We start from the raw sequence: 24,476 nt of genomic DNA, 5'->3' as shown, positions 1-24,476 counted from the left end.
GGAGCCGTGGAACGAGTCCCCTCCGCATGCCCCGGGCTCAGCGAAATGGTCTGCCAGGCTCCCCGCCCCCCCACTACTTCCAAAGTGAAAGGGAGTGTAAATCTCCTAGTCCCCACTGAACCACTGCACTAACTGCCGCAGAGCTGGCTGAGTCGCTGCTCAGCTGAGACCCAGGACTCCCCAAGTACACAACAGGGTGTGTGTGTGTGTGTGTGTACATGGACACTGTGTGGGTGTGTGCAGACACCGTGCAGGGGAGGCTGAGATTGCAGTCAGGATCGGAAGGCATTGGCAGCACATGGCGTTTAGCAGAGGAGGAATGGGGGGGCCCTGAGGAACCCCCCCCCCCCCATGCTGCAAAGGAGCGAGACAGAGGCCTCTCTGTGCTGGGTTTCTCCATCTCTCTGGGGGACTCCCCTGGTGTGTCTGTCCTCACCCCCCGCACGCTGGGTGCAGCAGGTCCCACTGTTACTTGTCCCAGACCAAAGGTCCATCCAGCCCAGTATCCTGTCTGCCGACAGTGGCCAGTGCCAGGTGCCCCAGAGGGACAGAACAGAACAGGGAATCATCAAGTGAGCCATCCCCTGTCGCCCATTCCCAGCTTCTGGCAAACAGAGGCTGGGGACACCATCCCTGCCCAGCCTGGCTAATAGACACTGATGGACCTGTCCTCCATGAATTTATCTGGTTCTTTTTTGAACCCTATTGTGGTCTTGGCCTTCACAACATCCTCTGGCAAGGAGTTCCACAGGTTGACTGTGCGTTGTGTGAAGAAATACTGCCTTTGGTTTGTTTCAAACCTGTTGCCTATTCATTTCAGCTCCCCCTCGCCCCCAGCAATCCTCCACCTTATGAAAGGGGCCAGGCTGGGCGCCACACAAAGAGGGAATTAAACCCATTGACGCCTTCATTCCTCTCCTCTAGCCCTGCAGCAAGGCACTGGCAGCATCCGGAACTGAGCCCAGGTCGAACGGCCCAGGAGCCCCCTTTGCTCTGACCACTAGGCCACGCTGCCTGCCCAAGGGAGCGAGCGGGGGGGACCCCGTTCCTTGGGCTCCACTCAAAGTACCCCAGCCTCTTAGTCTCCTCGCTGGAGGAGCAGGTCACCACGGGCTGTATAGGGCTGGGGCAGGCAGTGCGAGGACCCCCGGGATTTGTTGCTTTGCCCTGCCTTTTCTTGACTGGCGTTTTTAGCCCCACTGAGTCCCTGGAGCAGCGGTAAAAGCACCTAATGCCCCTGGGCAGCATACAGCCACTGGGCAGCAGCTTTGGTGGCAGGGAGCAAACCCCTAAATCCTTGGGCAGAAAGCCTCGGGCCAGCCTCAGACAAAACCAATCGCTGTTGGTTTTGTTTGAAGTGTGTCCTTCATCGCTGTTTCTACGACAACCAGGCCAGTTCACCTCCTGGCCCAGATGTAGCAAAGGAAGCAGCCCGGGGGAGGAGAGATGCAAAAAAAAGGGAATGAAAAAGAAAAAGAAAGAGGATGGGGGCGGGAGGGGGAGAATCAGCATCTGGATTCTCTGTGCACCTTCCTTGTTCTGGAGCCGCCGGCTCGGGGGCCCGCTGGAGAGGATGGTCCCTTGTTGGGGGACCCGTCTCCCAGCAGCTCCAGTGCTAAAGGATTCCACTGAGTTTGTGCCTTGAGGTTTATTTTTTAAATCGCGTTCATGCTTCAAAATCTTGGTGTGCTCGCAGCTTGGCCCCCACCCAGCTTTCCCTGGGCTCAGATCTTCTTAGGGAGTTGACTGGCCTTCTCCCCCACTCCCCAAAATATCCCTCCGCATCATGTTCTACGTCAAACAAAGGAAGCTTTTGTTCGGCTGAGCTCCGTTTGTTCGGGGGGTTGCTCTAAAGAAAGGAGGTGCTGGCCCTTTAAATGAGTGTCTTTCACCAGAGCCTTGACACTCAATGACTCCGCCACTTGTCTGTGTGGATAATCTGGAAACTGAGGCTGGAACGTGCTGAGCGGGATCCGATCGGACAGAGGGAACTGGATCAAAGGCAGGGGCACGGCGGAAGGGCTCTGGCACGGGAACAATGGCACAGTGAGCAGCACTTTCTGGCGTGAGCCAGCATAGCAGTAGAGCCTTTGAACGTGAGCTCAGAGCTCAAACGTAAATCGCCCCGGCCCAACAGAGTTCAGCCTCTGGAGAATGGCACTTCCAAGTGCTGCAACCCAGGGACAAGGGAGCCTGGGGATTGGGTGTGATTGTGCTCCCGGACCATCCCGAACGTGTGCCGAACTCAACATCCACAAAGCCAAGGAGCGGAGCTAGGCATATAAATTCTTCAATCCCACTTCCCCCACCAAGAGTTTCAATGACTCCACGTAATGTTCCCCTCTACACCTGGCCTTCCACAATTTCAGTATTTCAATCAATTTGCAAACATATAGAAGATAATAAGGTGATAAGTAACAGTCAGCATGGATCTGTCAAAAACAAATCGGGTCAAACCAACCTGATCACTTTCTGTGACAGAGTAACAAGCCTTGTGGATAGGGGGGAAGTGCTAGACATGGTATATCTTGACTTTAGTAAAGCTTCTAATACTGTCTCCCATGACCGTCTCATAAACAAACTAGGGAAATACAACCTAGATGGAGCTACTATAAGGTGGGTGCAAAACTGGTTCCCAGGGAGTATTTATCAGTGCTGGAAGGGCATAATGAGCGGCATCCTGCAGGGATCGGTTCTGGGTCTGGTTCTGTTCAATATCTTCATCAGTGATTTAGATAATGGCATAGAGAGTACACTTATAAAGTCTGCGGATGATACCAAGCTGGGAGGGGTTGCAAGCGCTTTGGAGGATAGGATTAAAATTCAAAATGATCTGGACAAACTGGAGAAATGGTCTGAAGTAAATAGGATGAAATTCAATCAGGACAAATGCAAAGTGCTCCACTTAGGAAGGAACAATCAGTTGCACACATACAAAATGGGAAACGACGGCCTAGGAAGCAGCACTGCGGAAAGGGATCTGGGAGTCATAGTGGATCACAAGCTAAATATGAGTCAACAGTGTAACACTGTTCTGGGATGTATTAGCGGGAGTGTTGTTAAGCAAGATGTGAGAAGTTATTCTTCCGCTCTACTCCACGCTGATTAGGCCTCAACTGGAGTGTTGTGTCCAGTTCTGGGCACCACATTTCAGGAAGGATGTGGACAAATTGGAGAGAGTCCAGAGAAGAGCAACAAAAATGATTAAAGGTCTAGAAAATATGACCTGTGAGGGAAGATGAAAAAATTGGGTTTGTTTAGTCTGGAGAAAAGAAGACCGAGATGGGCAGGGGCAGCTCCAGGCCCCAGCACGCCAAGCGCGTGCTTGGGGCGGCATGCCGCGGGGGGCGCACTGCCGGTCGCCGGGAGGGCGACAGGCGGCTCGTGGGACCTCCCGCGCGGCTTCAGTGGAGTCCACCGGAGCCGCGGGACCAGCGGACCCTCCGCAGGGACGCCTGCGGGAGGTCCACCGGAGCCGCGGGACCGGTGACCGGCAGAGCGCCCCCCACTGCGTGCCACCTTGCTTGGGGCGGCGAAATGGCTAGAGCCGCCTCTGGAGATGGGACACAATAACAGTTTTCAAGTATGTAAAAGGTTGTTACAAGGAGGAGGAAGAAAAATTGTTTTTCTTAACCTTTGAGGATGGGACAAGAAGCAATGGGCTTAAATTGCAGCAAGGGAGGTTTAGGTTGGACATTAGGAAAAACTTCCCAACTGTCAGAGTGGTTAGGCACTGGAATAAATTGCTTAGGGAGGTTGTGGAATCTCCATCATTAGGGATTTTTAAGAGCAGGTTGGACAAACACCTGCCAGGGGTGGTGTAGATAATACTTAGTCCTGCCAAGAGTGCAGGGGACTGGACTAGATGACCTCTCAAGGTCCCTTCCAGTCCTATGATTTTATGATTCTATGATTCACTAATGGCCAGTTGCAATGCTGCCATGCACGGACAGGTGATGCCAGCTGCTCATGGAAGAGCAATGGGGCGCTGGTGAATCTGGGTGCGATGAGTCCAGAATGATCAACACTCTGTGTGTTAGAGTGAAAGACCACAGACCCCATAAGGGTGAGTGCTCCATTTAAAGGGCTATACACAAATTACCATATACAACCACAGCTAGAGTGGACAGACTTATGAACAATACAGGATATCCTAAACTCAATGCCAACAGATTGTGCTCTTTAGAGACACCCACCACCTACATATATACGGATGCCACCTCTATTACAGACAGCACTGGTAGCACCTTTTATTAAGGTTGCCTGACACTTTCCATTATAAGTCCCTGTTTTCAGTTGCTTATAACTTTCCCAAAGTTGAACCATTTGGGCTGAAATTTTCCATGCTAAGTGTCTGCCCCACACTGAATATGTATTTTAAGTTCAGCCAAAATGGTTCTGCCATTTCTGAGAACCAGGCTAGGGGAAAATTCCGTGTTTCGCCCATGTTAATATAATTCTTGAGGCCTTTTCTTTACAAAGTTCTAGTGCCCCATGCTTGGGAGCTGCAGGGACCTGAAATTTGGAAGGGGGTGGCCTTTGGGTCAGGGATGTGCCTTTTGCCATTCCCACAAACATCCGCCCAAATTTAGCCAAGTTATAGTATGCTTGGAAGGATTTGATTTTATCAGTAAATGTTGGTAAACATAAATTTCACTGTACACGCACAGACCCAACTAAAGAAATCTTTTCATTGATAATAATTAAGGCTACGTTTTAGTCACGGGTATTTTTAGTAAAAGTCATGGACAGGTCACTGGCAGTAAAATAAAATTCACAGCCTGTGACCTGTCCATGACCTTTACTATATACCCCTGACTAAACCTTGGGGGGACACTTTGGGGGGGCAACCCTGGGGGTGCCCAGGTGCGGGGGCGGCGGCCAGGGGGGAGGTGGGGCCCCAGGAGGTGTGGTGGGTGCTCGGGGGGGGGGGGTTGGTGGGGCAGGTTCCCTACCCAGTGGCACCCTCCAGCTCCAAGCTCCATGTGCTGCCTCTGCTCTGCCCCAAGCCCCGGTTCTGCAGCTCCCATTGCCTGGGAACCGTGGCCAATGGGACCTGCGGGGGCGGTGCCTGCCAGCAGAGGCAGCCTGTGGAGCTAGGAGCTGAGGGAGGGGAGTTCCTGTCACCTTTCTGGAGAGTCTCCCCCCAGGTAAGCACTGCCCTGTACCCCACTCCTCAGCCCTGAGCCCCCACACACCCAAACTCCTGCTGCTGGGGGGCAGGGAGGCTCAAGCCTGCTCCAGCAGTGGCCAGTGCGCCTGGCCCAGGGGCTGCCCGAGCTGCTCAGGTGGATCCCGGGCCAGCCACATGGGCCGCTGCAGAAGTCACGGAGGTCACGGAAAGTCACTGAATCCGTGACTTCCGTGACAAACACGGAGCCTTAATAATAATAGAAACTCGCTGACAGGCAAAGTACGAAAAATGCTGTTTGAGAACTTACTAGGGCTTGATTTAAGGATATTTCCTTTGGCTATTTTGACGTGGGATGCTGACAATTAGTGTTTTACTGGTTAGAAAGCTTTCACTCTTTGAATTGCAACGCTTACTGGCATTAAGTACTGACTGCCCGCCCCTCCGCAACTGTGACCATTTAGATCGATAAATATCAAAATAAAAATGCTTAAAACCCAGCTCTTTGCGCAACTGTGAAAATTTAAATCAATCAAAACGGGGGGAAATGCTTAAAAATATCAGTCTTATCCACTGAAATGATCAAAATTGAGTTCTGCCGAGCCTACTTATCAGCCGCAGAAAATGCTGCATTTTGCACGTGCTCAGTAGACCTTAGATTTTAGCAGCTCGGTTCCCTGAAGATTTTGTCCACCTGGGCACACTCCAGCCAGCGGCTGTGTCCGCTTTTCCCTGCAGTTGCAGCTCCGGGCTGCTGCAGGCCGTGCTAGGCTCAGCTAGGGGAGAGCAGCTAAACGGAGAGCAGGGAGCCTGCTGGGCCCAGGCTGTGAGAAGGAGGAAGTGGCCTGATGTGAATGCAGATGGAACAAGAGATGGACCTGTGGAGGGCGGGTGGGGGGAGTCGATGGGGAGAAGGTGCCTGCAGGGGACGGCAGGAAGGACTAGGAATAGAGGCTGGGAGAGGGGGTCGGATGGGGATTGGTTGGGCAAGGAGACTGGGAAGGGGAACTAGGGAGGGAAACGTTGGGGGACGGCTTTGGAGCCGGTAGGTTGGGGGAGACTGAGGTTGGCTGGGTGGGGCAGAAGAGGTCAGGCTTAGGGGAAAGGGTCAGAAAAGTCTGTGTCCACTACAGCACACTCCCCTCCAGAGCCTGGAATGGAACCCAACAACCCTGAGGCTCACCGTGTCTCTGCTGTCAGCAAATAGGCGTGAACCACCCTGGTAAAGTTCCACACAGAGGATGACAACCTACTACTGCTATTGGTTACTCCAATCGCTCAAGTGGCAGAAGTTTGTACAGTAGATCTAAAGGTTCCAACTCTGCTGATAATCTACATGGGTGTCAATATAGCGCACCATGATGGAATTTCTAGTTTTTTCAGTTTGCTTTTTTAAAAAAAGCCTGGGAAATTACACAGAAACCCACCCCACCTTGTGCTTATCCCTCATGATCCAGTCTTTAGTTACACGATCACATACTGGTTTTCCACGGATGGCTCTGTTCCAGGAACGAGCCAGGGTTGTGAAATGGAGAAGGTTGTTTGTAGGGGCCGCGCCATTGCAGATGCTGGAAGGTGTGTAGCAAATGAGGCAGGAGCTTGCAGGCAGAGAGAGAGGATGGGCTCATGGTGAACGCAAGTTGAATGCTGCTCTGGAGATTTGGATCCTGTCCCTGCCTCTCCTGCAGAGTTCCTGGGTGATTCTGGGCAAGTCACTTAAACCCAACTTTTCACAGGTTGTCGCTGATGGTGCGTCTCTCATTTTTGGGTGCCTGGCTCAAGATCCTGGGGTCTGATTTGCAGAAGTGCAGAGTGCTCACAGCTGCGACTGAAGTCAGCGGGTCCCCGGCTTTGAATATAGGAAGTACCCTAAGAATACTCTGAAAAATCAGCTTCCAGGGCTCAGATTAGGCACCCCAAATGTATGGGTACTTTGGATCTTAATCTTGGTGCCCCAGTTCCTGCCTGTACAATGGGGACAATAGCACAATGCTCACCTTACGGGGGGGGGGGGTTTGAAAATAAATCCTTTAACATCTGTGAAGCACTCGGGTACTGTAGTGATGAGCCCCGTAGAAAAGCGCATGAGGAAACAAACCTTCAGAGCAAAGATTGAACAGTGTGTGGTGAGGGCCACATATTGCATGGGGAGAAGCCTAGATATTGAATAGCTGCTCATTAATGGAGCACTGGCCATCCTGGGCACTGAATGAAGCAGGGGTCCTATGGAAAACACAGTGTGATCGTGCAATTAACAACTATGTCATAATGCACATGCATAAGGGGGCTAAATTAAGGTTACCCAGGCAACCTTAATTCAGGCATTTCCAAGCTTTCGAGTGCTCAGCTTTGCAATCTGACTAATGTTCTTTTCACGTCAGTTTGGGTGAGTAGCAAGAATTCTAGATAATGCCACCCAGCCCTTCCCTGTACGCTGCTTTGGATCTTACAGAGACTCGGAAGAGGCCTCTTAAATCTCACATTGAAACGTCACTTATTCTCCAGGATTTGACCAAGTTCTGCAGCCAGCGCATGTGACCTAAGGGCATGAGACCCACCCACAGGCTCCATCACTCTGTGGCCGGGGGCGGGGGGGGTCTGGCTGGCATTGAGACGGGGTAGATGCTAACCTGACAGCCTCTGGAGACAAGTTCACAGCTGGTGCATGCTCTACCCAATGCCGAGGAGATGCAGTAGTGACCCGGGGCCATTCTGTTTCACAGCCACACCTCGGAGATGTGCTTAGCCAGATCTAACTCCCTTGGGACATTTACTCAGGCTGCAGCTTGGCACAATGGGCAGCATTTGTTCTAGTGAGACTGAAATGCCAGGGGGGCTATAGCACTAAGCTATATTGTCAGAGCTCGGGGGTGCTGGGGTCCCCAGAGTGGAACAGCAGGGGAGCTGCAGGGCAAGACGGAGGGACAGTGGCAGAGCAGTGGGGGAGGCCAGGCCCAGGCTGGATTGGGGGCTGGGATTGAAGTGCATTGGCATTGCTGGAGGTTGGGGGCAGGGGAGCCAGTGCTGTCATAGCAGGGGGCTGCAGGTCACGAATGAGGGGCCTTGGCAGAGCTGTGAGTCAAGGAGGCTGCAGGTCAGAATTCATAGATTCCCAGGCCAGCAGGGACCACTGTGACCATCTAGCCTGGCTCCCGTAGAACACGGGCCGTATAAACTCCTAGCGCAGCTCTCCCCGAAAAACATCCCAGCTTGATTTTAAAGTGGCCAGTGATGGAGAATCCGCCACGACCCTTGGTACATTGCTCCAGGGGTTAATTACACTCGCTGTTAAATATTCACGCCTTATTTCCAGCCTGAGTTTGTCTAGCTTCAACATTCAGCCACTGGATCGTGTTCTACCTTTCTGTGCTAGCGTGAAGAGCCTGGTATTAAATATTTGTTCCTCACGTAGGCACTTATAGCCTGACCGAGTGACCCGAGTCACCCCTTAACCTGCTCTGTGTTAAGCTAAATAGATCGAGCTCCTTGAGTCTGTCACTACCAGGCAGGTTTTCTGACCCCCTCCAATTCAACAAGAGCAGGCACCAGAACTGGACACAGGATTCCAGCAGCGGTTGCACCAGTGCCAAATACAGAGGTAAAATATTCTCTCTGTTCCTACGCGAGATTCCCCTGTTTATCCATCCCAAGATCACATTAGCTCGTTTGGCGACAGCATCACACCGGGAGCTCATGTTCAGCTGATTATCCACCACGACCCCCAGGTATTTTTCAGTCACTGCTTCCCAGGACAGAGTCTCCCCATCCTATACGTACGACCGACATTCTTTGTTCCTAGCTGTGTACATTGACATTTAGCTGGATTAAAACACACATTGTTTGCGGGATTGAGGAACATCAGCAGAACTGGAGTGGGGAGGGCTGGAGCAGTACTGGGGGCTGCGGGTCAGGATTGAGGTGCACCATCCCAGCTGTGCAGGCAGAGTGTTGTGCAGCGCACCTGGAGCCAATGTGTATCAGTCACTCCCTTCGATGAAAACGAAATTCTCTCCCATTTAAGAGATCCCCAGTGGATGGACAGAACAAGGCGCCCTGTGCACCCAACATGAAACCCTGCTGCAAGGAAAGGCCTGATCCCCACTTGCCCAACACCCCCCCTTTCCTTTCTCTTGACTTGGGGACCAGCGGTGAGCGAATGGCGCCCAGGCTCAGATTCAGGTGGGCAGGAGATCAGAACCGGCATTCCCCATCTCCTAGAGCAGCAGCCTCCTCCCTGGAAGCAGCGTCGTGGTGTAATTTCCTGCAGGTTACCGAAGGTACCATCTCAGATCAATGGAGCCCTGCAGCGCTCTCAGGCCATCCCGGACCTGTGGGGTTCACAACCTCGCTGCTCCATCACGCCTCCAGGGTCTCATGTCATAGGTCTTCAGCTTCTCCTTTAGGAAACTCCATTGCTGTGGCGGGGCCAGTTTCTTGTTGCACTTACCCCCAGGCCGATCTCTGGTGATTAACTCTTCTACCGGGGATGTACGGCACTTCCTATTTCAGGGGTTCCTTTTGGCCGGGGGGAGGCATCACTGACTTTCTGCTCAGATTTCGCTGCTTATGCTGGTCAGGCCCAGGGGATGCCTCAAATCAAGGCAGTGAGGCTGGATGGCTGCATTTTCCTGGTCCCGCCCATGCTGCCTGGTATCCACATAGCAGAGACTAACCTCCCAAAGTCCTCTGCCAGCACAAACTGGGATCAGCGGAAAACCCAAGAGGGATTCTTTGGGAGCAGGGGGGCAGTATTTTCTTTGGTTGTTCTTGGTCAGGGATCTGGAGGGTGCATGTCCCGGACGTTCCATCTGCAAAGCTGCTGAAAGCCCCAATACTGCTGCAGCTAACAGCGATTCCCCTTCAGCAGCGATGGGGCAGGGCCTGGGAGCCTGTGATGCCGATGTGATCGCTGCAGTCCTGGCACACGGGAGCTAGTGATGCTGGGTAGCCAAGCCCAGCTTCTCCGAGGAGCAGGGCTCTGGAGGCTGAGGTTATTGGGCTGAGTGGTGCTGTCATCTGCACAGAGAAGGGAAAGGGGTGGCAATCTGGGGACCACAAGAGTTTGTAGATCCCTGTAGAGCTTGGAGGATCAGGTTAGTCTGTGTATCTCAGGCCTGGATGAAAGGAGCTGGAGAAGCCGCAGCACCACGGCCCACCCCGCTCTGCTCTAGCTGCTGCTTATGGTCCTGCCTCCCTTAGGGATGCTAAGAATCCCCATCACTTTCTGCTGCTTCTCCTACTGACCTCTACACCCCCAAAGGGGACAGGATGGGGCTCTGCGCTGGGCCTCAGGGGACCTGGGTCCCATTCTCAGCTCTGCCACAGACTCCTAACCTGGCCTTGGCCACATCACTTAATCTCTCTGAGTCTCAGTTCTGCAGCTGTAGAATGGGGGACAACAATCCGCTCTCTTGCCTACACCCCATGTCTGTCTTGTCTATTCAGATGGCAAGCTCCTTGTGGCAGGCCCTGTCTCTTCCTCTGTGTTCGTACAGCACTGAGCACGAGGAGGCTCTGATCTCTGTCACTAATCTCTAAGCACTAGAAATAAATAATAAGGACGGGACCTGGGATTGACCAGATCAAAGCACCAGCCCACGACATTGCGTCTAACAGCAGACAGTACAAGGAGAGATGGAGGCTTGAGGCAGAAAAAGCTATTGCAATGAGCAATCTATAGCCCAAAGCTTCCGCACAGGAACTCCACCACGTACCCAGCCAATGCAAGAAGGGATAAAATCCATCCGTCTCTGGGCCCCGTCGGCCGCCTGGCTCAGTTCTATTTGAAAATCAGGCCTTTGAGATTTAGGCTTTTTTTTTTTTTTAACGGTGTTAAAACAACAAACCAAAGTGCTAAGTACATTATGGGTACATTATGCAAAGCGATGCAAATTGCAACATAAATCAAGCTGCCAGTCAAACTAAAAGTTGCCAAGAAAAGCCCTCACGTTCCCTCTGGACAGCGCTTCGTGAGCAACCGAGCGTATCTGCTGATGTCAGTTGCATAACAGTCTTTGGATCAGGAGCCGGGCAATCCTTGCTTATTACCGCATTCCCTTCTCCCCAGAACCTGGCTCCACCTGCCCGGTGCAGAGACGCTCGGCAGAACATAGCCAAGGGGAAAGGAAAGGCAGCTATCAGGGAAAGATGTGGTGCAAATACCACAGGCAGATGGAGCGACGGATCCCTAGAGCAGTTCCTGCACTGTTATAATGCGGAGCGGTGCAGTGAGATCAGTACCGGTAACCTCGCATGGGGCTTTATTTTCCATGATTTGTAGCAGAGAGGAGTCAAGGACTGGTTATAAGCAGAGCCCTGTGTATTAACTGGGCAGCTTTGGGACTCACCCCACCCAGCAGAACTATGAACTAGAGTCTAACCTTTCCTGGGGTGAGGTGAGGGGAAGAAAATGACCGGCCCTGAGAGAGTCTTCCAAGCAGAAAGTGATTCATAGAGTTCAAGGCCAGAAGAGGCCGTTAAATCACCTGGCTGATCGCCTGAATAGCACATTGACTCCATTTCCCTCCATACTGAGCCCACTCACTTGTGGTTGGCTGAAGCCCATCTTTCAGAAAAGAAAAGAGACGGCTAAGGGGAGATATGACTGAGGTCTGTAAAATCATGACTAGTGTGGAGAAAGTGAATAAGGAAGTGTTGTTTACTACTTCTCATAACACAAGAGCTAGGGGTCACCAAATGAAATTAATAGGCAGCGGGTTTTAAACAAATGAAAGGAAGTATTTCTTCACACAACGCGCAGTCAACCTGTGGAACTCCTTGCCAGAGGATGTTGTGAAGGCCAAGACCACAACAAGGTTCAAACAAGAACTAGATAAATTCATGGAGGGCAGGTCCATCAATGGCTATTAGCCAGGCTGGGCAGGGATGGTCCCTAGCCTCTGTTTGCCAAAAGCTGGGAATGAGCGACAGGGGATGGATCACTTGATGATTCCCTGTTCTGTTCATTCCCTCTGGGGCACCTGGCACTGGCCACTGTCGGCAGACAGGATACTGGGCTAGATGGACCTTTGGTCTGACCCAGTAGGGCCGTTCTTATGTTCTTAAAGGCATCCAGGCTGCATCTGAAGACATCAAGCAATGGGGAACCCACCACTTCACTTCCGGGTTTTCTAACCGGAATTTGCCTGGCTTCAGCTTTCAGCCACTGGGTCTTGTTCTGCCTTTTGTCACTAGATTACAGAGCACTTAGTTCCTGCTATTTCCTCTCTGCGAAGGGACTTAAGAACATACAAACGGCCATACTGGGTCAGACCAAAGGTCCATCTAGCCCAGTATCCTGTCCACCGACAGTGGCCAATGCCAGGTGCCCCAGAGGGAGTGAACCTAACAGGCAATGATCAAGTGATCTCTCTCCTGCCACCCATCACCACCCTCTGACAAACAGAGGTTAGGGACACCATTCCTTACCCATCCTGGCTAATAGCCATTAATGGACTTAACCTCCATGAATTTATCCAGTTCTCTTTTAAACCCTGTTATAGTCCTAGCTTCACAACCTCCTCAGGCAAGGAGTTCCACAGGTTGACTGTGCGCTGTGTGAAGAACAACTTTCCTTTATTTGTTTTAAACCTGCTGCCCATTAATTTCATTTGGTGGCTCCTAGTTCTTATATTATGGGAAGAAGTAAATGACTTTTCCTTCTTCACTTTCTCCACATCACTCATGATTTTATATACCTCTATCATAGCCCCCCTCATGGACTTATCCACCATGATCAAGTCACCTCTCTGTCTTCTTGTTGATAAGCTAAACAGATTCAGCTCTTTAAGTCTCGCTCGGAGGTATTTTTTTCCAGCCCTTAACATAATTTTTTCTGGCTCTTTTCTCCATCTTTTCCAATTTTTCAACATCTTTTTGAAAATGGGGACACTAGAACGGGTGCCCCTGTCACAGAGCTCGTTAACTTCTTGGGCACGCACCAGACTGAACCCCGCCATGTGCTTTCAGCCTCGGGAGACTCAACAGGGTCTATGCCCTGCCCCTAGCTTGAGGGCTCTGGGCATACTCTCGGGGCGCAGAGCTCCCTGCTGAAGATCTCCACAGACCAACTGCCTCACCCTGGGACCAGAACTGGTCCCCAAACTCCCCCATAGCTTCAACACACCCACTCCCAGAACTCAGCATTTTTGAGTCCACAGGTTAAATCTTCGATGGCACGTGATCGGTGCAGCACATAACAGGTGCATGCGCACGCACAGAGACTTTGCACAGGATTCTAAAGTACCATTGCTCTTTACTTAGGAGAGAGAAAGGGCAGATCATTTAGAAAACAACACACACCTTTCAGCTCACTGGCATGAAGTGCCCAGCCCTGCTGATGTATGCATGTGGCACAGTCAGATTACACAGAATCTCAGTTTGCATTCTAACAGGTATGTTTCTAGGCGTTGTGGTTGGGAAGTAAACCTGGAACGTGTGAACGGAGCATACCCAATGCAGTGACGTCTGCCTGAGTCTGCAGACAGCCTGAAAGAATAACTCAGAGAGGTGTGAACAGGCCAGCCCCCATTAATCCCACTGGAACGTTAACACTGAAGTCTAATGAAGACACATAAAATGTCAGCATTAACTATTTCATTGCTCTTCATTTTAGCAGATGGAATGGGGAAGGGAAGAAGCCCACAGGGAAGGAAATGCAGGAGGAAGAAAGGAGTGACACACAGACAGGGAAGAGGAAGAGAAACAAAGGGCAGGAACACTGGCCCTGAAGGGGAGCAGACTTCCCATTGAGTGGAGCTGAATGTGAGAGCAAAGCACTGAACAAACGGGAGATGGAAGTTTAGGGACTTTATGCAGTTCTAGTCTGCCCTTGATCTTTGTGCAAACCTTCCACTGACGTCTAGGGCAAAGTCCTAAATTATACTCCAGCCATGCACCAGAGCTTGGAGCTCCAGATGCCTCAGTTCCCCATCTGTACAATGTCCTACCTTGCAGGGGGTGTGTGAGAGGAGATATACTAAGGATTGTGTAATGGGGACCGGATAAGTTCCATACACCAAGCCAACAGGTAGTGGCATCATACCACTGTAGCTCCAGCAGGTACGACTGCCACCAACACCCTCTGGAGACAGGATGATGGCGCGCGGGAAGAGAAGGCTTCCCCTTGAGTTCATATAATTGTCTGGTTAAGTAACAGACTGCCTGGCACCCGCCAAGCCAGCAGTGGATTAGAGGGAGCGCCACATGGTTGGGAATGCTGCCGTCTCTTTCTCTGCTCTAACTCAGCCCGCCGACAGGAGACAGAACAGCATGTCCTCAGGATGCTGCCGAAAGCAGTGCTGATGACTCAGTAGGGAGGCAGGCACGCTTCCCTCTTAGCTCGTAACACACAAATGCCCGACAAACCAGGGCAGGGGATGCCGTGCTGCTGGGGGTGAATGTCAAACCAAGGGCCTGGGCAACTGAGTTCCGGGAAGATCCCAGGGCTTCCACCCCGCAGAACAAAGGTGCTCCATGCAGCGTCTGAGCTCAATTCCAGCTCGAGCTGTCGCAGCACATTCTGAAATTCCTCAGCCACGTTAGCGAGGGAGAGCGCCACATCAGGAAGAGAGAGCATGGCCTAGTGGATGGAGGCGCTGGACTAGAAATCGGGAGACCCGCATTCTAAACCTGCCTCTGCCACTGATCTGCTGTCTGTGACACCCCTTGGGTCAGTCTGTTTCCCATCCAACCCTTTGTACCCCTGTCTATTAAACTAAGCTCTTTGGGGCAAGGACCGGCAACCCCAGTTTGTAGTTTAGACATGGCCTGTGTGTTCGTACAACTCCTAGCACAATGGAGCCCTGATCCCCATTGGGGTCTCTAGCTACTGTCTCAAATCTAAATAAAAACACTGTTGTGTTGTGGGGCTATCAGCTGTTAAGCAGCTGCAGGGATCTTTATATATCTGCAAAGTTCTCTGAGGTAGGAAGGTGCTGTATAAAACAATAATCAATCTTGGGAACTGGTTCCCCCTCCGCCCCCAGACAGTGATTTATCTTACGCAGCGAGGGGCTTGATTTATTATACTACCCAGATCCTGGCTAATTAATATTCCTTCATAATTTCCAAGAGCGGATGATGTTATCTTAAACAGCTCCCCAAGACGGGCTTCCATATTGATGAGGTTGATGTATGTGTTTAAGCTGATGACATCTAAATATGCTTCCCATCATATTTAAGCTCTGTGTTTAACTTCTAATGAACCAGGAAGATTCCCCCTGAAATAGAATTTTAAATTCAAGGAATTTTAGAAGCCAAGTGAACAGGATCCGTAGGGGAACTAGCTAGCAGCTCCCTTCGGTTCCTGGATATTCATAGACCAAGTCCAGAAGGGTCCAGCATGAGCCCCAAATCTGATCTCTTGCATAACACAGGCCAGAGAATTTCATCCAGTAATGCCTGCATCCAACCCAATGACTTGTGATAAATCATACTGACAAGCAGAACTGTGCCTGGCATTCCAAATCATGAGACGGGCCTGCCAAAATTATGAGATTGGCTTAAAAATCATGAGATTTACACAGTAATACCTGGTGTGGGGGCGGTGTCTTTCTTTGCCTTCTGCTGTTGCAGCTAGTAGAGGTTACATTTCTCTCTGCTCGGCATTTCCTTTGATTTGTTAACAAAAGCCGAGTCCTCAACCCATCACCTGACTCCAGCAGCTGGGGCTTTAAGAAAACCACCAACTCTTGTAAGACTCAATAAAATGGAAACACTGGAAAAGGGACAAGAAATTCATTTAAAGATTCCTTAGGTTACAAACATTACCCTCTAGATTCACACTAAAATCAGATTTACAATCAAACTTTTTTCCCCCCATCCTTACCCTGATGGTTTATTTAGATTTATGCAAATGCTACAAAAGGGCTCCTATCCATAGGCCCTGGGAGTCCTCGCCATAGCTTAAAAGTGCAGCTAAGTGCAGCTATCCAGTTAATTATAACTTAAGTGCCAGTGAGCCAGGCAACTTAAAACCCTGAAAGTTATCTCCCTTTCCAACAATTCCCCCATCCTTGATACTCCCCCCGCCCTACGCCATTTTCAAACGCCTGAGACAAATGATAAGACCTGCAGGCGATCAGACTTCGATTATTTCGGACTAGAAGGAAGGAGCGAATTCTGAAGTCCACAGATGCTCAGAGAAAATGCCCTTCCCAATAGCAGCCCCTCTTGTTTATGCCAACATGGTGCAATTGGATCAGCTTGGGCTTCGGAACCGGACTGGACTGCCCAGGCCCGTGTCGATTGCACCTCCCAAATCCCGTTTCTCAGGCTCTAGCCCAAGGAAGTTGCATTTGGCCTCAATGTTCCAAAGTTTTACACCTAATCTAAGTTTGTGGGGGTGGGCGGGGGCCCGGTATCTAAAGCTACACTTCCATCCCCTCTCACCAGAAAGGGGACTGCTCCTATCCTGCCTGCACACACATCAACTGCGACCTTTTAATTAAACTCCTGCTGACGAGTTATCGAGGCCACGAAGTAAAACACCGAGAAGTAGCTGCTGGAGCCACTGTAGTTATTAGACTTCGCCCTCACGCCAGCCCTGGTTTCCCAGATGTTTGCAACCAGCTCCAGCTGTTCTTCATCAGTCTTTCTCGATCAGTGTCACCAGGCCCTGGTGTCTTGCTTCCACCGGGCCCCGCGGCCTTCATCAGACACCAATTTTGCTCAGCCAGCTGCTCATTTTTCTTTCCGCATTCTGACACGTTTTCACCCGGCTCCTAATCCGTCTCTCTCCATTCACAACTCGAGCCGTTTATTGATGCGCTGTTTCTAACCCGCCCTCCCCCCGCCCCCAGTCAGGACAAAGTAGCCTATCAATAAAATAGCATGCCATGTCAGGTTTCCCGTGCACCCTCCCTTCCCCGCCAGCATCCTGGGAAATCGATAGCGGAGGCTCAGTGCAAAGCAGACAAGGACTGTTTACACAGGAAAGGTCTCGCTAAGCAGTGCAGTGGAAATGTTCTCCAGCCCGGATGCAAGCCCCAGAGAGAATGCCACACTGCCTCCATGTAAAACACTCAGCGAGAGTCAAATTGAGGGGCAGCATGATCTAGGACAGAGGTTGGCGAACTATGGCCCACAGGCCACATCTGGCCCACAGGACCATCCTGCCTGGCCCTTGAGCTCCCAGCCAGGGAGGCTAGCCCCCGGCCCCTCCCCTGCTGTCCCCGCTCCCCTGCAGCCACGCTGCCAGCACCCTGGCCTGGTGCTCCTGCTGGGCAGTGCGTGACTGGCTCCGGTGGGGCTGCGAGCTCCTGCTGCGCTGAGCAGCATGGTAAGGGGGTGGGGGGTTGGATAAGGGGCAGAGGGTCCCGAGGGGCAGTCAGGGGGCAGGGGGCAGTTGGATGGGGTGGAAGTTCTGGGGAGGGGTCAGGGGACAGGGAGTTGGGGGCGGTTGGATAGGCATGGAGTCCCGGGGGCAGGGAGGGGGGCTGTCAGGGAGTGTGGGTATGGATAGGGGTCGGGTCAGTCAGGGGACAGGGAGCAGGGAGGGCTGAATAAGGGGTGGGGTCCTGGGGGGGTGGTTAGGGGCGGTCAGGAGACAAGGAGCAGGGGCGGTTGGATGGGTTGGAGGTTCTGAGGGGGCAGTCAGGGGGCAGGAAGTGGGAGGCGATGGATGGGGGCGGGGGCCAGGCTGTTTGTGGGGGCACAGCCTTCCCTACCCGGCCCACCATACACTTGCACAACCCCGATGTGGCCCTCAGGCCAAAAAGTTTGCCCACCCTTGATCTAGGTGTTAGAGCAATGAGTCCTGGCAGCCCACTGGTAATTTATGATTCATATTTTGGTAGCTCCTAGGAGCCCCAGTCAGGGACCAGAGCCCCATTGCGCTCGGCACGGTGCAAACACAGAATAAAAAGACAGGCCCTGCCCCAAGCTGTTTACAATCTAAGTAAACTCAGTGTGTGATCTTAGGCAAATGATTCTACCTTTGTTTCCATTTCTCTTTGTAAAGTGTGTGAGTGTGAGTGAGTATGTGACAATTCTCACCTCCCAACAAACTGTGAGATTTAATTGTTTGCCGTGAACTTTGTGATACTTGGCTCAAAAGAGTGGGACAAATACAAAGTGTAGTAAGATGAGACCCTGAAACATGAACCCTTATCAGAGGCCGAGGCCTAAGGCCTGAACTAAAGTAATGGTCAAGACTTTGCTAACACAAAGCCAAGTGAAGCTGTGAGCCAGAGGCAGGCCCTGCTCACAGAAGCTGGCAAGGAAAGGGCTGATGCTGCAAACAGAGACAGACCTAAAAGGTACTGGACACCAGATATCAGAACATTCGCATCCTTGTACACTCCACACAGATAACAGGGAACAAGCTAGATAGAGTTTTGTTTGAACCAACATGTACAAGGTGAGAGGCGGCACTTTGCTACGTAGAGGGGTTGCACCTCAATGCGTCAGGAGTGATGTGTAACTTGTTTGTACCCATGGATAAGAACGCCCCCCTGAATGGATGTCTTTGTCCGGCCTAGGGGGCAGTGGAATGTCCCGCCACTGACTAAGCTGGTCCATTGTCAGGGAGCACAGATGTACTAGCTAGCAGCACCTTAGCAGCACCTTGGACTCCTATGCCAGGGAGCTGGAGACTGTGTTTCTCTTCAACAATAAACCTGGCCCAGGTGCCTTCGTACCTTACTAGAGTCTGTGGTCATTGGGGGTTCTCTCGTGGTCTGCTGGGTCAGCTACCTGCACAGAGCTGGGGCAGCACACAGAGGGAACACACGCATGCAGCCGATTGATATCAACATTGACTAAAATAGAGCACCACACCAGGAGCGTCTGATGACACAAAGTATAATTAGGCTTAGAAGAATTAGGTTTTTATCCATAATTTCACCATACACACACAAACCCACAAAAAACCATTTCCATCGATAATCATCGAAATGTACAGCTGGGCAAAGTAAGAAAACCGTTGCTTGAGAACCTATTCAAGTTTGATTTAAGGACATTTACTTTGTAGAGGCTGTCATGTGACGTGAACAATTTGTGTTTTAATGGTTATAAAGCTTTCACTTTTGGAATCTCCATATCTACGGTCATGAGATAATTATTGGCTGACCTGCCCATCATTTCCTGCAACACTGAAATAGAAACGAAGAACAGTAAATGCCTTCGCACCCAGAATTTTGCGCAACTGTGAAAACTGAAATGGATAAAATAGAAAAAATGCTTAAAAATATAAACATTGATATTATGAATTCTGCCAAGCCTAAATATAATGATAAAACAACTCCAAAGTACATTTTAACGACTACGCCAGAATGAATATCCCCAGACCTTTTAATCCAGTCCTAAGTAGTTTCTACTTCCCAAATGGCATCTGTAATACCATATATTAGTGTAAGGCAAACCAAACTAATTAACATCTGCCACATACACAAACAGACATCAACTCAGCTCCGCTTCCTCCACGTAGCACCCAGGAAGAGAAATCTCAACCTTCAATCCCAAATGCACAGGCCTCTATCACACGAGGTACAGAGATTTCCCCCACACTCGCTGCAGCAGTGCTAAGATTTATGACCTGTAGCAGCAGCCGCTGGAGAGAGACATTGTACACACCCGATTGGCTCTGAGAGTACTACTGTCACTGTGCACCTACAGCTTCAAAGCACTATACTTACATTGACTGACACATTCATTCTCAACATGCCACCCACCGCCCCTCAGTGAAGTAGGAGCGTCTCACCCCATAGAGGAGACAGCCGGGTAAAATGACTTTCCGAAGATCACAGAGGCAGTCACATGCAAATCTGGGATCAGAACTCTTAGCCATTGTGTCACGGTAAGGATACAGAAAGGAAAAGCCTTAGAGAACTGCTGACTAGTAGGTCTGGCAAAAATCCTCAAGACTTACCCTTGGCAGAGATGCTCCTTACTCAGTCGACTCACCAGCCCGGAAGACGCAGCTGATCACCCACAAGGCAGACCTGAAAGAGATTTGTTTTAGAGGTAAATTAAAAGCACATTTGCTCACAGTTGGTCATTCACTATTTTCACAGATCCCGAGGCCAGAAAGGCCATTGTGACCACCTAGTCTGACCTGCATAACACAATGGAGTCGTTGGTTTTTTTTTTAGTCAAACAGCAAAGATTTTGCAGCTCCCAGGTCAGACAAAAGCAGAGGTTGGAAAGTGCTCAGAAATTCCCAGCAGCCACAAAATACTTGAGAAACAGCTTCCCTGTTTTATGTCTCTTCCAAGACCCCAGTTTAAAAAGCTGTGTTTTCTCCCCTGCTTTGGCCCATCATATCTGAAGCAAGTGAGACTGATGAACATGACAAGCTCAGAATCCTGCGCTTGGGTCATGGCAGGATTTTAAATTCTAAACGGAAAAAGTGGAGTAGAGACCAAGACATAATGGACTGAATTCCACATGGGTTTGGACTGTGGCAGGGCAGAAGATGGGTGTGTCTCTCTCTCACACACTTTATTTTAGGACATGGTGACTTCCACTTTAAAATGACTGACTTACTTTGAACCCCCGGCCGCTCGAGCTAAGAACTGTCTTGACGACAGCCATTTTGAAATGAAAGAAAAGGCCCTACTTGGCCTGAATTTATAGGTTCCTTGGGGAGTGTAGCTATTGGCTGTTCCCTGCCCACCCACCCAATGAGCTGGGTCCTAGGGCGCCGCTGGGGTACTAGGGGGAAACCGCAAGATGCCATGTAGTGTTTGCGTGCACCACAGCTCTTTGGAATGGCAACTAGTGTGTGGGGGAGTGTGACAGAGCAATCCTGTTGTCCTAGAGTTTTTTACAGCCCTTGAAGCATGAAAGCCCTAGCACAAACAGAGATTCCCCTTTGGCTTCAGTGGCAGGAGTCTTCTAGAACACAAGGTACTGAGTTCTGTTCCTGGGTTTGACTGAAAATTTCCCTAAGTTAGGCCTGGTCTATGCTTAAAACTTAGGTCTACCTAGCTCTGTCGCTCAGGGGTGTAAATTTTACACAGAGATATAGTTAAGCTGACCTAAGCCCTCATGTAGACACCACCAGGTCAACAGAGTCTTTCCATTGTATCCTCAGTCTTCCATGTCCTTGCTTGCTTTCCTTTTCGTCCCTGGTTTTCTTTGCTGGTCATTCTTCTCCCATTCTTATCAGATGTCCAGCCCCTCTCAAACATGCCCTCTCCAGCCCATCTATCACTGAGGGCCCCAAGTTCATCTTACCCCTCATTTCTTCCATGCACACTCTGCCTACTCTGCACTTGCCTGCATTCTCCTCAGTATATTATTTTCTACTACTTATATCTTCTTTTCTTCCATCTTGGTAAGAGCCACTGTTTCCAAACCATAGAGCCAGCAGGGACAAACACAGGCTGCATATACTGTTCCTTTCAATTTGTTCCTTATTTGCGTGCTACCTTTTTCACTGCCGCCAACGCACAAGGGGTTCTTTTCAATTCTCCTCATCTCTCTCCAGTGGCACTAAGTGTACTTCCCAAGGACACAGATTCTTTCTTCTGAATCAGCTGCTCTCCTGAAATGTCTATCACCAGCTTCTTGCACCTTCTCAACTTGCATAACTCCAGCTTTCTTTGTGTTCTTCAAACCAGGATCTTCCAACACAGATGCCCAGTCTGATACCATATTTAGCCATTCCTTTTTGCTGTCAGCCAAAAGGGCCAGGTCAGCGGCATTCATTAGTTCTCTCTGTCTCCTCAGGCTTGGTGCTTCTACTAATTCACTTCATAACTCAGAGGAAGAGAAGTGGACTCAGCACTCTGCCTTGTCTCCATTGCACCATCACCTCAGAACTCTTGGAAATTCCGTATATTGTTACCCTAGGTTCTGACCCTCAATACCGTTTCTCTATCCTCTCCACTTCTTGAAGTCCCCCTCCCATCCATCTCAATACTCCAAACACCAACTCTGGTGGAACCAAGCCATATGCTTTCTCAAGATCAATAAATGCTCCACAGCAGCAATGCCCTCCATTGATCATTCTTTCAAACTTCTGTCTCACTGCAAATACCGGGTCTAGAGTTCTCCTGCCCTTCCTAAAGGCATGTTGCTCCTCTCCTATATTTTCCCCCACCTTGCCTCCAAAACGCTCACAAGGACTTTGAGAGGCTGATGTAACAGGGTGATCCCCTGATATGCGTTTGGATCATTTGCATCACCCTTACCCTTCCAAAGAGGCACCATTGATCCTGCTCTCCGGGTACCCAAGCTTGATCCCAGCAAACATTTAATAATCTATGAAGCTGCTTGACTCCAGTGCCTCCAACTGCCTTGATCATATCAACAATTATCTCATCTTCACCATTCTTCACTTCACTTCATCCAGTGCTGCTTCTGCCTCGGCTACAGAGCTCGACACCTTTTGAGGCATCCACATTACAGTCGGCAGCTTGCTTTTCGTTTAATATTTTTCCCATATCTCTACCATCGCTTATGGGCTGGTTCCCATTCTTCCCACAAAAAGGTTGGGTTTCATTGTTCCTCTTTTTTTGCCAACCCAAACCCAATTTCCTGCTGCCATCTTCCTCCAGCCTTCTGTACAATTCCTCATCAGCCTCCGGTCTTGCCTTAGGAATGGCCTTTCCAGCACTGTGACGTGTGCAGAGCTCCCAGCATGGCAATGCCACGGCAGGGCAAGGAGTTAGTACAGCTGCTACAGCTGTTGGCCTCCTCGGCCTGACAGCCTCCCTCCCATTTATATGACAGCAGCTGCAGGCAGCAATGGGAGGGACACTGCCCATGGGGTCCAGCCTTGCTCAGCGAGATACCAGTGAGTTAACCCTTCAGGGCGCTGGGTGTGTGAGAGATTCCCCGCCCTGCCCCCCCCGCCCCATCAGCAGGAGGCAACAGCTGCTTTAATCCCCACTCCCCCATCCCATCCTTCTGCCTCTGATCCCCAGTGTTGCTACTGACACCCCCGTGAGGGTGACAGCTGCTGTGAGGGCCCTAGTGGGGCTGCTGCCAGCAGTGGCTGTGATGGAAAGAGGCAGCTGCGGGAGAGCAGGTGGGCGACCCTGCCAGCTGGCAGTCTCCAGAGCTGCAGAGTCTCCATGCGCTGGCCACAGGCTGCACTGGGGCCCATCCATCCCCACAGCTGAGACCCAGCCCAAGAGCCAGGGAGCAATGTTCTCCAGAGAAGCAAGAGGGAATCTGCCCCTGGGGGAGCTAGTGGGCCTAGTCTCCTCATAGGCTGAGCCAGTTGGAGCTGAGAAGTCTGGTCTCCACTCAAAGCCATCTCCTCTTCTTGGACCGAGCTGCTGGGAGATCCACGGAGCTGGTCTCAGATGGGGTTCTATGTCTTGGCAGAGCTTGTGGGAGCCTCGGGCCTTCGTGGGGTTGGACCATCTCCATCTGTGCTGGGAGTCACTTTGCTGGGGCCGGGCCAGGCTGAGCCTGTCTCTCTGGGAGTCACCTCGCTGATCATTTTTCACCCTTGAAGTGTGCTGGTAACGCTCTCTTAGCAGAGCAGGCGTTTCCCGTACTAAGGAGCACTGTACCTGGGACCACCACTAGAGGGCATCATGATGCACCGCATTAAGCCTTAGCCCCTCCCACAGCCTGGCCCACGGGGCCGCTGCCATTCAGACTTTCCTCCCCGGTGGTAGGGAAGAACCAGGACTCGGATATAATGAATGCAAAGGGGATTCTTCACTGAGGCCTCTGGGCACAGATAGGGACCCCAGGCACAGGAGCGAAGTCCTGGGCTGGACTTAGCTAGGGTGACCAGATGTCCCGTTTTTAAAGGGACAGTCCCATTTCGGAGGGACCTTTTTCTTATCTAGGCACCTATTACCCTCCACCCCCGTCCCATTTTTTCACAGTTGCTATCTGGTCACCCTAGAGTTAGCCATCATAGACGACCCTGCTGACTCCACAGCATCCCCCAGGGACAACACTGCTGCCTGCTAGTGGGACACTGGCTATTTTGAGGACGGCTGCAATACCCCACGAGTCCCACAGCAGCCCCATCAAAATCAAGCCTGGCCTTTGCACGCTATCCATGCAGGGGAGCAGGGGGTCCTGCCCAGCCCCTGGATGACCTAAAAACGCCCCCTCAGGTCCTTTATGGCTTGACTGTGCTTCCAAGGCCCGTCCCTGGCATCTGAACAAGGGCTGCTGGCTGCCTGCAGAATGGGGGTCCTTCGCTCTCCCTTCCCTGCGCTGACCCTGTGGGGGAGGCGGGGTGCCAGGGTGGTGAAAGGCCCCTGTCCCGTCTCGGTGAGACGATATTCTGCTGAGGTGGCGCCATTTGGCAGCTGGGGTCCCGTCCCCTGCAGGGACTGCCTCTCGCCACTTGAAAGGACTCGTTCACAGTCACGGTGTGACGAAGTGGGAATGTTCTTAATGTTTTCTCTGAATACTGTGTGGGTGC

The 24,476-nt window shown here is 51.2% G+C and overlaps 1 protein-coding gene across 1 annotated transcript in view; it reads right to left on the bottom strand.

The window, feature by feature from the left end:
* Window positions 1-24,476, bottom strand: part of SFXN2 (sideroflexin 2) — a 104,158-nt gene that overhangs the window by 68,422 nt on the left and 11,260 nt on the right. Inside the window, exon 2 of the mRNA XM_039547742.1 lies at window positions 20,001-20,073. The gene's annotated coding sequence lies outside the window, so the exon portion shown is untranslated. The remainder of the gene's footprint in view (window positions 1-20,000; window positions 20,074-24,476) is intronic.

This window comes from Mauremys reevesii, linkage group 7, assembly GCF_016161935.1.
Source record: "Mauremys reevesii isolate NIE-2019 linkage group 7, ASM1616193v1, whole genome shotgun sequence".
Taxonomy (NCBI): Eukaryota; Metazoa; Chordata; order Testudines; family Geoemydidae; genus Mauremys; species Mauremys reevesii.
This window is presented reverse-complemented; position numbering and strand designations above follow the sequence as displayed.